Genomic DNA, 13251 nt, shown 5'->3' with positions numbered 1-13251 from the left:
TGTTTTAGTCATTTTAATCACAATCAAACAGTCCGTTACACTGTTAAAATTCGAGTCTTAATCGTTCAAATTTCGAGTCTTAGATGTTTTACTCCAGGTTCACTAGGTTGTCATCCAAGGGTAAGGTTTAATTCATTGATTGAGCAATTTATATTGTTGAAAGTCATACGATCGGTCGATTCTAATATGTCTTTTTAGATCTATACTTAACATGCGATTGCTATTATTAAGTCGGTCTAATTCAATTATCGTGGCCTACACTAGTCGTAACCCGGTCGGTGAAAATCCTAGTTTGCAAGATTAATTAACCAATTTTGATCAATAATTAATTAACTAGATGTAAGACAACAATTGAACAACAATCAAAAGCAATTTATCAATCAATTCATTAGTTAACCCTTTTCAAACAACCTAGATCTCCTTTCACCCTAGATTATGAAATTAGCTACTTATACTAATAATAATAACAACAATAACGATATAAGAAAGCATAATTAAGAATATGATAAGATGAATACTAATAAAGCGATTGTATAAATTAGAACTTGAATTAATAATAACTAAAGAAAGATTAACAAGGTACCTTAATTAAAGAGCGATAGATCCGAAGCAATACTAATGTAAACTAATCTAAGAGTATTCTAAGAGAGTTTTTAGAGAAGCTATGCGTAACTAGGTAAAAATAAGACGTACATAAACATAGGGTACGAATTGGGTATTTATAGTAAAACACAACCGACTTATGGAAATTGAGGAAAATCCCCGAGCATATAGGATCCTCGATCGAGTACACTACTTCCTCGATCGAGCCTAGGTGGGATTGGTCGAGGAACCACTCCGCTTCAGCTCTTTTCTTCGTGTTGTCTTCTTAACTTCTCTTCCTTTATTCTTCTAGATTTCCGTACCATGCTTCGTGTATTCTTTCACGCCCACTCCGCGATGCCCATTTCATTCCTTTGCTCCTCAAATGCATCATTCCTGCATTAAATATCAAATAGCCGAAGTAACAGCATTCTAGCATAAAAGGCATGTAATTAATATAAATTAGCACGAAAACCGTATCAAAAGTAATTAAGGGGAGACATAAATATGCATATAATTATGACTCATTAATTACCGTAGGGTAGTCAGGAACTGGTGGAACAGTAGGCCCATGACTTCCTTCCCCTACCTCTGGCTTAGTGGCGCGTGACCTCTTGCTTTGGTGGGTTGCAGCTGCAGCTCTCGGCATCTGTTTCAACATGGTTTAGCTACACATCGGGTTTTACATTATCAAAGTAAACTTTCCGAAGAACTCATATGGAGGAAAAACAACAATTAAAGTGAATTTATTCACCGAAACAAGTAATTATTTTTTTTTGAAACAAAACAGGAATTTTCCACTCCCCTTTACTCTTATAATTTTTATAAAGGATGGTTTCAAATCTCCAAAACATCAAGTTTTCACAAGTGGTAGAAGTACTTGGACCCTAATCTTTCAAAATAAACTTCACAAATTGATTATTATCACAAAAATTGAGGTAAAGTTTCAGTTTTGGGCACTTTTAAGACGGAGTTTTAAGACAAAATTTTGGATGAGATTAACCAAAATCAAGCACTAAACATGATATTAGTAGCGTTCTCTACTTTATTTCGACCTTTAAAGATGCAAAAGATGAACAAAAATTGAATTTTAAGAGTAAACTCTAGAAAATTAGGTTCACATATAGTCACAAATCGGTTCAATTTTGCAATTTCTAACATCAATAACAATGATTCAAGGTGATTTCTATCAAAATCCAACAATTATAATGCAAAACTTTGGGTATAAAACCGAAATTCCAGAAAATTCCAACACTAACATGCCTCAAATTGATTTAAAATCAAAGAAGAGAAGTAGAAATTTACCTTGAATAAGTTTGCAAATGGATTGAATGAATGAACTAGAGGGATTTAGGAGGAAATCAAACACAAATTCACCAAAGTTTTATAGGGAGATAAATCTTATGAAGGTTTTTATGTTTTTGAATGAGGTAATGAGAAGAAAGAATAGGGAGAAAGGAAGTTATAACTCGAAAAGCTTTTACGGAACCCGTTTACTGTAGCGATGTACTCGATCGAGTAGCCTCTACTCGATCGAGTTAGGGATACTAGATCGAGTTTCCGCTGGGCAGAATAGACAACGATTCCGTTTTCCAGCGAATTCGATCAAGTGCCACTCCTACTAGGTCGAGTAAGGCCTACTCGGTCGAGTACTCACTCGTACTCGGTCGAGTAAGATTAAAACAAGCAACAAAATATAACGAATTTGATTGGCCGTTCCTGAAAAGCAACAAATCGTTCGGAGTCTAAGGTATACTTAGAACTCGTCACTAATTATTTCCATACGATTACTATCGATTAACATTACCTTGCATATAACACGATTACCGCAATCAAACACTACTACCCCTATTCTACTACATTCCAAACAACATAAGATTCAATCCGGCCATGACATACATTAACTCACATATCTACTTATAACAATAACAATTTTCTACTCACTTTTTCATTTCAATTCTACACACAACAAGCTCTTAAATTCACATATGCGTTCATATCAGTTACGGCATTCCACTTATCCATATATCAAATTTTACAACACTACCTTGCATGTTCATGTAATCTATCAATAAGGCAAACTTGAAAACCATTACCAACTTTTACGTCACCACATATCCTCATGTATACTTCCCACACACCTCACCATTCATCAACACACACTTACGCATACACAACTATACAAGCAAATTGCACATTCCTATTCTATCACTTGCACAGACCATACATCATCTCGTACTCATCTATATACATATATCTATTTCATACACTACACACACACACACACACACACACACACACACACACACACACACACACACACACACACACACACACACACACACACACACACACACACACACACACACACACACACACACACACACACACACACACACACACACACACACACACACACACACACACACCAACACACCATTCCCGATTCGGTATTTTCGTTCGAAGTGGCTGACTTAAGCATAATGGGGCCAGGATTTTGGAATGAGGGCGCCTTCTCACCCAAAATCAAGCAAATTTCGAGGGGCTCCCAATACACATACACCAGGTTCATTTTATTAGACTCACTACATTTATTAGGCTCATTTGTTAAAGGTTCCAAAATTGTCGCTCTGATACCACTTTGTAACACCCCCGTCTACCAAGGAGCCTTAGCAAGACCTTCCCTAGCAGATAAGGGAATTACCATCTCGGTTGCCCGAGGAATAGTAAATATCATAACGTCAATAAAAGAATAATTAAGTTTATTACAAATTTAACTCAATAAAATAAAAGGTACAACTGATAACAGCAACTATCAATTACGGTGACACTATCCATGCCATGACTCAATGATAGAATCGTCCCTCCAAAGCACCCAGCTAAGCTCCACATATTTATACCTGCTAAGACTGACTGCTCACCATAATGGATCACGACAGACATAACACAAGAAGAAACACAGACAACACCACACAAGTGTTAGAAATGATTAATCTCATTAATTTACATATTCATATATGAATCAATTTATTTAGTCATAAAATAAATTGTTGATCTTATGCATGCAAACTAAATAAGAAGAGATAAGAAAATCGATTTCTCACCATCTAAAATTCGGTCATTTGTGGGCACCAACAAGATCTCCTTTTTGTTAGTTCTTGAGCTTTCCAACAATGGATGAACAAGATTCAAGTTTAGAATCTCTCCCAAAAGCATATACCCAAGGAAACCTCTTAAAGACTAAAATAATATGATCTAGTATTAGGATTAGTCTTACTTAAAATTTTGACACAAAAATATTAATTTGTTGTCCTCTATTTTGGTTAAGAGGAGAAGAGATTAGTGAGTTTTATTTCTCTAGGATTTTCACAAATAGTAGAGAGTTTTTATCTTATTCTTCTTACTCTAGAAATTATTGATTTTGAATGAATAATTAATTAAAGAGAAAACTCCTTTTTTTCTTTTGTTTTGGCCGAAAAAGGGGCTTGGGTAGGTTGCCCAATATTTTTCATTTTTGCTCTTCACAAGAGACTAGGCATGCAACCCTAGTTATAGGTTTGTTCTTCTCAATATGTCTAGTCTTGCATGCCTACAACCTAGGGTTATGATTGTGTCTCCATTTAAATATAAACAACACAATATAAACTATATACTCTCACCCTTATTTTCGGTACATGCATAAAATGGAGAATCCATTTTATTTTTGTCATTTGTCAAATTGTGACAAATGTGACATGTTACTTGACATGTGAATTTGTAATGTATTTTTAACATATTAAAAATCAACATACTCATAAAATATGTCATTTACAAAATCGACTAGTAATTCGTAATTACTTGTACCAAAACAGTTTATCAAATTATAAATTACAACGTCTTGTATTTATAATAAATTATTCATTCAATTTCAATTCCAAATTATTTCGTAAACAATAATTTTATCTAAGTAATAAAACAATTCAATTACTTAGACCGTATCTAATATAATCGAATTACAATGAGACACGTTAATTTTACTCACAAAATCATCCGTCAATTTTAAGCAATTTAATTAACTCGTATCGGCATACGATTAATTAAATAATTAATTAAGAGTATTTCCCTATAGGTATGACCTAAGGGGATCAACTGATCACCACCGTCGCACGACAGTAATGTCAAACTCTAGTCAGCCAATCATTACCGATATGTGTGGACCAGTTGACTGTAAAAATATTACATCCCACATGTATTCTAAAAATGAGATTTAAACATGTGATTATCATGATCAACAGTTGTGATCGCATTATTGTCGGAGGACACATATTGCAACAATCTCCCACTTGTCCTCGACAAGTGTGCGTCTCCAATTCTCTTGTCCTATTACTATCTCCCACTCAATGCAAGGTGTCTTTCAGGTCGTACTTGCAAGTGATCATATCGAGAGTGGTTTCCTCGATCTGGAGAATAACTGATTGACCGGAATTATCCACCATGGATACCTTCCGAGCATGGCCACGGATTTCCAGTTCATTACTCCTCGAGTGGCCTTGAGATATTGTTTTAACCCTGACAAGGGGGTGGACAATTCCTATCGCACTTATTCCCTTCGATTAGCCACAACCATCATAAACCAAAATATGCCCATTTGACCCCATTTACGAAGGTCATAGTAACACAAATCAAAGTTAATCTGAAACTGTGCCACCTTAGGCGAACAGTCTTTAGTCAAAAGAATCGACTCATTAGAATACTATAGTAGCTCTTGCCACGACCAGGCTATATAAATTTGCCAGAACTCTATAAGCGGTCATAAGGCCCGACAAAGTGTTCCTAACAGTCTGCCTATGTGATCGACTAGTCATCTCATATGACTCTATGACATTTGAAATTGCCATCAATCGCATCACACTCTAGTCACTTCGAGACGTCACCTCATACAAGTGACTATGGGTGAATACCATGTTAATCCGGGTTCACTTTAACGGGGTTCAATATTGTCTCTACAACCCGTTTGGATGTAACAAAGTATAAAAGGAGTTTTCAGATTTTCAAAAACTCGAACGACAAATGTGATTATCATATGAGTAGTCAATACTTGATTACTACTTCATATCCAATTTAGATCTTGTGTGTAGTTGTTCATCTCAATTCAATTGAAATGACATGACTCATCATGTTAAGCTTATGAGAAGGTTTTGGTTAGTAGGTTTTATCAACTTCTTGTACCTTACTCAACCTTACTACATATTCGTTTTTCTTTGTAATGTATATATTTGCATTACAAAACTTTCTGAGTACGTGTCGAGATCCAATCAAGACATAGGCCCTCTAGCCTTAGAATAGCTCCCACTGTTTTCACAGTGTACGGGACTCATCCTTCTTGCACATCCCATGATTGCAAGTGTACTCAATTTCCGTTGTAAATATTTATCATTGTTCTTAGTTGCCTAGAATGATTCTAGAAAATCTATTTCTTAAATAACATAGCCACAATGGTATCTTAACCATCCTAATGTGTTTTGATTATGGTTTTGTCGGAAACCATGCGCAATCTCAATTGTCATTTGTCACTTGTGTAACACCCTTACACAAAATTGCATCAAAAACACTTTGCATTACATCCTTAATGCTTCTACAAGCACTTAAGGGTAATCAATATGGCTACTTGGTAACTATTACTTAAATTCGATTTTGAAACAATTCATCATACTCAAAGTATATGAAGTGTTATACATCATCTCCTATTTAATTAATTTGGCAGCGGAAGCAAATGGAATCAATCAAATATGTTCAACTTGATTGAACTAGTCATGAATCTTATCAACATAAGACTTCTTATTTGACGCTAATATCATGTGGATTTATCTCCATAAATCTGGATATTAAAGATGTATTATATTTCTCCAAGTCTTAAATCATTCCCAATGATCAATATGTCATCCACATATAAGACTAATTAAAATTTCCGTAACTCCCACTAAACTCCATGTATAAACACAACTTCTCGACTTATCGAGAAAAGTTTTATAACATGATCAAAACATTGATTCCAACTCATTGATGTGCTACTTAAGACCCTCTCTTAAGTTTCACATTATCTTAGGATTGCAAGAATCTACAAAACTCAAGACATGTATTGAATACATTCCTTCTAATTGAAGAAGTGGGTTTTAGATTCACTTGCTATATGTATATCATCATAATGAAACACAATCCCTAAGAAGATCTAAATAGACTTAAGCATTTCAACTAGTGTAAAACCCTTTGCCACCAACCAAGCTTTGATATCTAACAATTCACTTGGAATTTATTTCGGATTTTCATGGCTCTAAGCCTTGTATTGAGTTGTGACTTAAACACTCTCATGTAAGTCATATGTTCATTACTTTTCAGAAGTAATCAACTTGAATCGAACAATTTCTTTGTAAGTTGTAAGCTCTTTTCTTTCTTAAAATTAACAGGAATTCATCATCTTCAACAAGTGACGACTTTAACCTCCTAGGTTTTGAAGAAACAACGTCTTACGCAAAACGTCTCATGTAGAGTCTTTCTTGTGACATAACATTCTTTGTGGCTCTTTGAATAATTTCTCCCACTCTGTCTTCTAGAAATAAACTTGTATTTTAGAAAGACAGCTTCACGAGCCACAAACTCGTTGTACTCGTGATTATAATAAGGAAAAATGAGCATTTGTTTCTTTTGAAAACTTACAAACATGGTACGTTTCCATTTTATATCTCATATGATTTGTTTTAGATTTAGTGAAAAAATAATTTAGACAAAAATAATAAATCCCCAAAAGGATCAAGTAACTCAAAGTAACTTGATTGAAGTCCAAACCATATCGAATAGCGTTTGATTTCTTTATCCAATCACACATTATCCCATAATGCGTGCTAAGAGAGATTAACTTGTGATACTATATCACATTTCATTTGACTTGTATCAAAGTCTTCACTTTGATAATCCCATCACGACTAGATCGTGATTCTTTGAACTCTTTGAACTTCTTCAAAGATTTCTCTATTTACCTTATTAAGTGAACATATTAGCGTCAACTTAAATCGTTGGTAAAAGAAAATGATCAACCTATTTTGGATCAATGATTTACAACCTCGATCTCCTTTTCAACCAAAAGGCACGAGACATCTTGTTTTGAATACAAGATACGCATATACCATAAGATTAACAATCTAATGGTTTCAAGAGTACTTGATAACTCTTTGCGTTCATCATTCCAGAATTTAAGGTTTAATCCTGGGTTACCAATTTGAGTCTTACATCATCTACATGATGTGTCATTCTAGTTTGATTTAGAATATAATCACCTTGATAATGGGCTAGCCATACATTAAATTATGGTGTATAGGGTCACAAAAGTGAAACCTCTTTTGTATCTTAACAAGTTTATATTCTTATTTAGAGTTTATGCACTTAATAGTCACAATTAAGTACAACTTTAAATCCAAAAACTAGATTGAGTACACAATTACTCTATCTCTCGACATCATTGTTGCTAGTCGTCATATTTTAATCATTCTATGTATCAAATACAATGATGAAAACCGCCATCGGTTTCTAATATTGACGAAGTAGTATTAGCAAAATTTTTGTCAATCAAATAAACATTTAAAGAAGAAGGTCCCATTAGATGTCCCACAACTAACTTGTTGATTCTTCAATAATTTGGGGTAGTTTCCTTTCTAGCGTCCAACAATTAAGACAATGGAAATTTTATCGGTCGGGATTGATAGGTTTAGCATTGCTATTCTCAATAACGTTACTTTTAACATTACCTTGTATCAATTCCATTCTAATTTTACTTCTTAGAACCTTATCGTTTTCTTAACGGTTTAAGAGAATGCTCCCACTCATTTCAATGAGTCTTTGCTTAGAGAAGCAAAATTTAATTTCATGAAGACTACTCTTCATTCGTTCGTTTAGTCTTAAAACTTTCATTGAAGTGGTTGCGGTATTTTGGTCAATTTTAATTTCCAACAAATCTAGTTACCAAAATGATTTAACGTTTCAAAGTACTTAACTCAATTAAGCATATGAGAAACAATTCATTGTAAGTAGATATGTTAGTCAAGAATCAAAAACCAGTTTGCTCCTGAATAACTTTTATCTATACTCTTCACAAGAGATCCTTCCAATGGATAATACGAGGTTTTAGAAGAAAAATTCATATTTTGTCTTTAGTTACGATGTTTTAATGGAGATTTGAATCAAAAATCGAAATGATATCGTATATGAATTGTGGTAAAGAAATAGAACAATATGATGACGGAATAGTGGAAAATTCAACATCTATCGTTTTATTAATACTTGTAAATAACAAGTAAAGCATTTACATAGTGACCTCTACCCAACTATGACAAATGATTCCAAGATACAAATTCATATTAACTTGGGCACGGAGTGGCCGATGAATCCCTTATCAATATAACTCGGTGGATTAACTCTTTAATCGATTGTACTTTTAGAACTCTTGGTCGATAAAATTACATTAATATTTATCTTTAGCCCGGAACACATGCGACTACGGTCACGAATACTTCCGTTGAGCTCAATCCAAATTTCGAATAAATGTGTCCATGATCCAAACCCACATTAACTTGGGCACGGCGTGGCCGATAAATCCCTCATCAACATGAATTCGGTGGATAGACATTTATCACCCACTTCTCCTACGTAACAAGGTTTGTACCCCGGTGTGGCCGAGTGCACTCCCTCACGAAATAGGTTTTCATGGTTTCTACTTTTTGGTAAGGCTAAGTCTCAATTGTTTATTTTTAGCGAGAGGTCATGTCAATTTATTATCTATCACGTTTTAAGTGAACTAAAGCGGTGAACTACGATAATTGTAATTGACATGGTCGATAAACTCGATAAAATGATGATGCATGTTTTAGTTACTGCGATTTAGCGATGCATGCAACATATAAATAAAATGCAAAGCATAAAAATTCTAGTATGGCCTTCCTAAAATAGTAAATCTAATTAACTATTACATATTCGGAAACCAACTCCTTTGGTCCCTTGAACTTGGTCTTGGCACGCATTTCAAGGCAACAGATTCTTTAATGGACCGCCTTCTCGAGTGGCACCGTTTTCAAGGAACTCCGGAATAAATAAATTACATAACAAATTACATAATTTCCTATTATACATTTGTAATTAAAATAAAATAAATCTATTAAATTATAAAACGGTGATACGAGATCACAATAAATTACAACCAAATCGATATTCCCATACATTTCAGGTAATACCAATTAAACTAAGGCCATACTAAGTAAAATTACATAATTCAAAAATTACATAAACTTAAAATATGACAATCATAAATAAAATGCAGCATTATAATATGTATGAACATGCCCAATTTTATGCTAAATCGCCTTTAAGGAGCCAATATCGTATATTAATCGGTTTTTACGGATTTGCGTGATTTAACCTTTTATAATCACAATAATTACATAAAATCATATTTATGTACTAGTTAATTACCCTAACCATCTTAGGACTTAAAATTAGTCTCCACTAACATATTGACAATAATTAACTTATATTTCTTAATATTGTTCATAAAAGGACTTAAAATTACAATATAATGCCATAAACTTCAAATAAATCATAAAAAATTTCAAATAAATTTGAAATTTGAAATTTTAAACTCATGAACATTCTGGAAAAATATCATGACACTCATAATGTTCAAAACTTAGGTTAAAAATTTCAAAATTTATCGAGAAAAACAATGTTGCGGTTTATCGGATTTATCAATTATAACCATAAAAATATGAGAAAAATTATCTTTATCAACTTTTCAATTTTAGATCTGAAATATGTGATAAAATGCAACATGTGACGTTTTTCCTTAGTCATGAAGTATGTTTTAGCAATTTTTACTAATTAAAGTCACAATTTATGTGATTTTTCATCAAAAATTCATAAATCATGCATAAAGACTTCATTATAGCCAATTATTTTACGCACATCTTGTAAAATTGCATGTGATAATATACTAAATTTCTATGACCAGATTCGAAATATAACTCATATTAACCTATTTTTCCCTTTAAATTCGATTTTATCTTGAAAAATCCATATTTCGAGCATAAAAACTCATAAAATTATGAAACTTTACAGGTCATCAATATATAATATATGTGAAAACATATCCAAAAACCACTGGAAAAATAGAAGTTTAGCTATTTTTAGTCCATAAATTACTTTTTTATCATAAAATCACATTTTAATGCCATTATTATATAAAATGAACAATAAAAATCCATAAATTAACTAAAATATCCTAAATACATTTTAGGATCAGAAACTTTAACATGCATACTAAATTTCGTGATATATCATAATAAACACAAATTTATAAGTTTTATTTGTTAATCGTATAACTCGGAAAAACAATAACCGATTTGCATGTAAACAACCTAATGCTCTTGAATTCTCTTGTTAGAAATGATTAATCTCATTAATTTACATATTCATATATGAATCAATTTATTTAGTCATAAAATAAATTGTTGATCTTATGCATGCAAACTAAATAAGAAGAGATAAGAAAATCGATTTCTCACCATCTAAAATTCGGTCATTTGTGGGCACCAACAAGATCTTCTTTTTGTTAGTTCTTGAGCTTTCCAATAATGGATGAACAAGATTCAAGTTTAGAATCTCTCCCAAAAGCATATACCCAAGGAAACCTCTTAAAGACTAAAATAATATGATATAGTATTAAGATTAGTCTTACTTAAAATTTTGACACAAAAATATTAATTTGTTGTCCTCTATTTTGGATAAGAGGAGAAGAGATTAGTGAGTTTTATTTCTCTAGGATTTTCACAAATAGTAGAGTGTTTTTATCTTATTCTTTCTTACTCTAGAAATTATAGATTTTGAATGAATAATTAATTAAAGAGAAAACTCCTTCTTTTTTTCTTTTGTTTTGGCCGAAAAAGGGGCTTGGGTAGGTTGCCCAATATTTTTCATTTTTGCTCTTCACAAGAGACTAGGCATGCAACCCTAGTTATAGGTTTGTTCTTCTCAATATGTCTAGTCTTGCATGCCTACAACCTAAGGTTATAATTGTGTCTCCATTTAAATATAAACAACACAATATAAACTATATACTCCCACCCTTATTTTCGGTACATGCATAAAATGGAGAATCCATTTTATTTTTGTCATTTGTCAAATTGTGACAAATGTGACATGTTACTTGACATGTGAATTTGTAATGTATTTTTAACATATTAAAAATCAACATACTCATAAAATATGTCATTTACAAAATCGACTAGTAATTCTTAATTACTTGTACCAAAACAGTTTATCAAATTATAAATTACAACGTCTTGTATTTATAATAAATTATTCATTCAATTTCAATTCCAAATTGTTTCGTAAACAATAATTTTATCTAAGTAATAAAACAATTCAATTACTTAGACCGTATCTAATATAATCGAATTACAATGAGACACGTTAATTTTACTCACAAAATCATCCGTCAATTTTAAGCAATTTAATTAACTCGTATCGGCATACGATTAATTAAATAATCAATTAAGAGTATTTCCCTATAGGTATGACCTAAGGGGATCAACTGATCACCATCGTCGCACGACAGTAATGTCAAACTCTAGTCAGCCAATCATTACCGATATGTGTGGACCAGTTGACTGTAAAAATATTACATCCCACATGTATTCTAAAAATGAGATTTAAACATGTGATCATCATGATCAACAGTTGTGATCGCATTATTGTCGGAGGACACATATTCCAACAACAAGGTCAGTAACTGAAGAAATATAAAACACAAAGTACGGCATACACAAACCCAACTCCACCTCCAATCGCCCATCAATCATCTGACTACCCGAAGGTAAAGTTCTGCCAGAATATCCATCGCAATAGATATTCCGCACCGCCAATGGGAGACCGCAGTCTTTCCCACCTAAGCCCCGCTCATCTCCATCGAGCGCATAACCCATGTCCATTAATGTGCACATCCCCCCTTGTAGCGGGAACCACAAGAGGCGAATCGAGGGCGTGGAGACATTCCTAAGATGACTCCACTCAGCCGAGGATGCACCTCGCAAAACACAGACAATCAACAACAACCAACCACAATACCAATGTAAACAAAACAAAAACCAAAACCAAAACCAACTAACAACACAACCAACTTACCAAACAATCAACAGTACTGAGTAGGAAAAACATACCTTTAGCAATCAGCAACAACACCGCATAAAACTATATGACAACAAGAAACCACCATTACCACCTATTATAAATGTTGGAATATGTGTCCTCCGACAATAATGCGATCACAACTGTTGATCATGATGATCACATGTTTAAGTCTCATTTTAAAGAATGCAATTGGGAAGTAATATTTTACTGTCAACTGGTCCACACATATCGGTAATGATTGGCTGACTAGAGTTTGACATTACTGTCGTGCGACGGTGGTGATCAGTTGATACCCTTAGGTCATACCTAAAGGGTAACACACTTAATTGATCATTTAATTGATCGTATGACGATACGGGTCAATTAAATTACTTAAAATTGACGGACGATTTTGGAAGTAATATTTACGTGTCTCATTGTAATTTGATACGGTCTAAGTAATCGAATTGTTTTATTACTTAG

This window comes from Silene latifolia, chromosome 1 (assembly GCF_048544455.1).
Source record: "Silene latifolia isolate original U9 population chromosome 1, ASM4854445v1, whole genome shotgun sequence".
In the NCBI taxonomy this organism is placed as follows: Eukaryota; Viridiplantae; Streptophyta; class Magnoliopsida; order Caryophyllales; family Caryophyllaceae; genus Silene; species Silene latifolia.
This window is presented reverse-complemented; position numbering follows the sequence as displayed.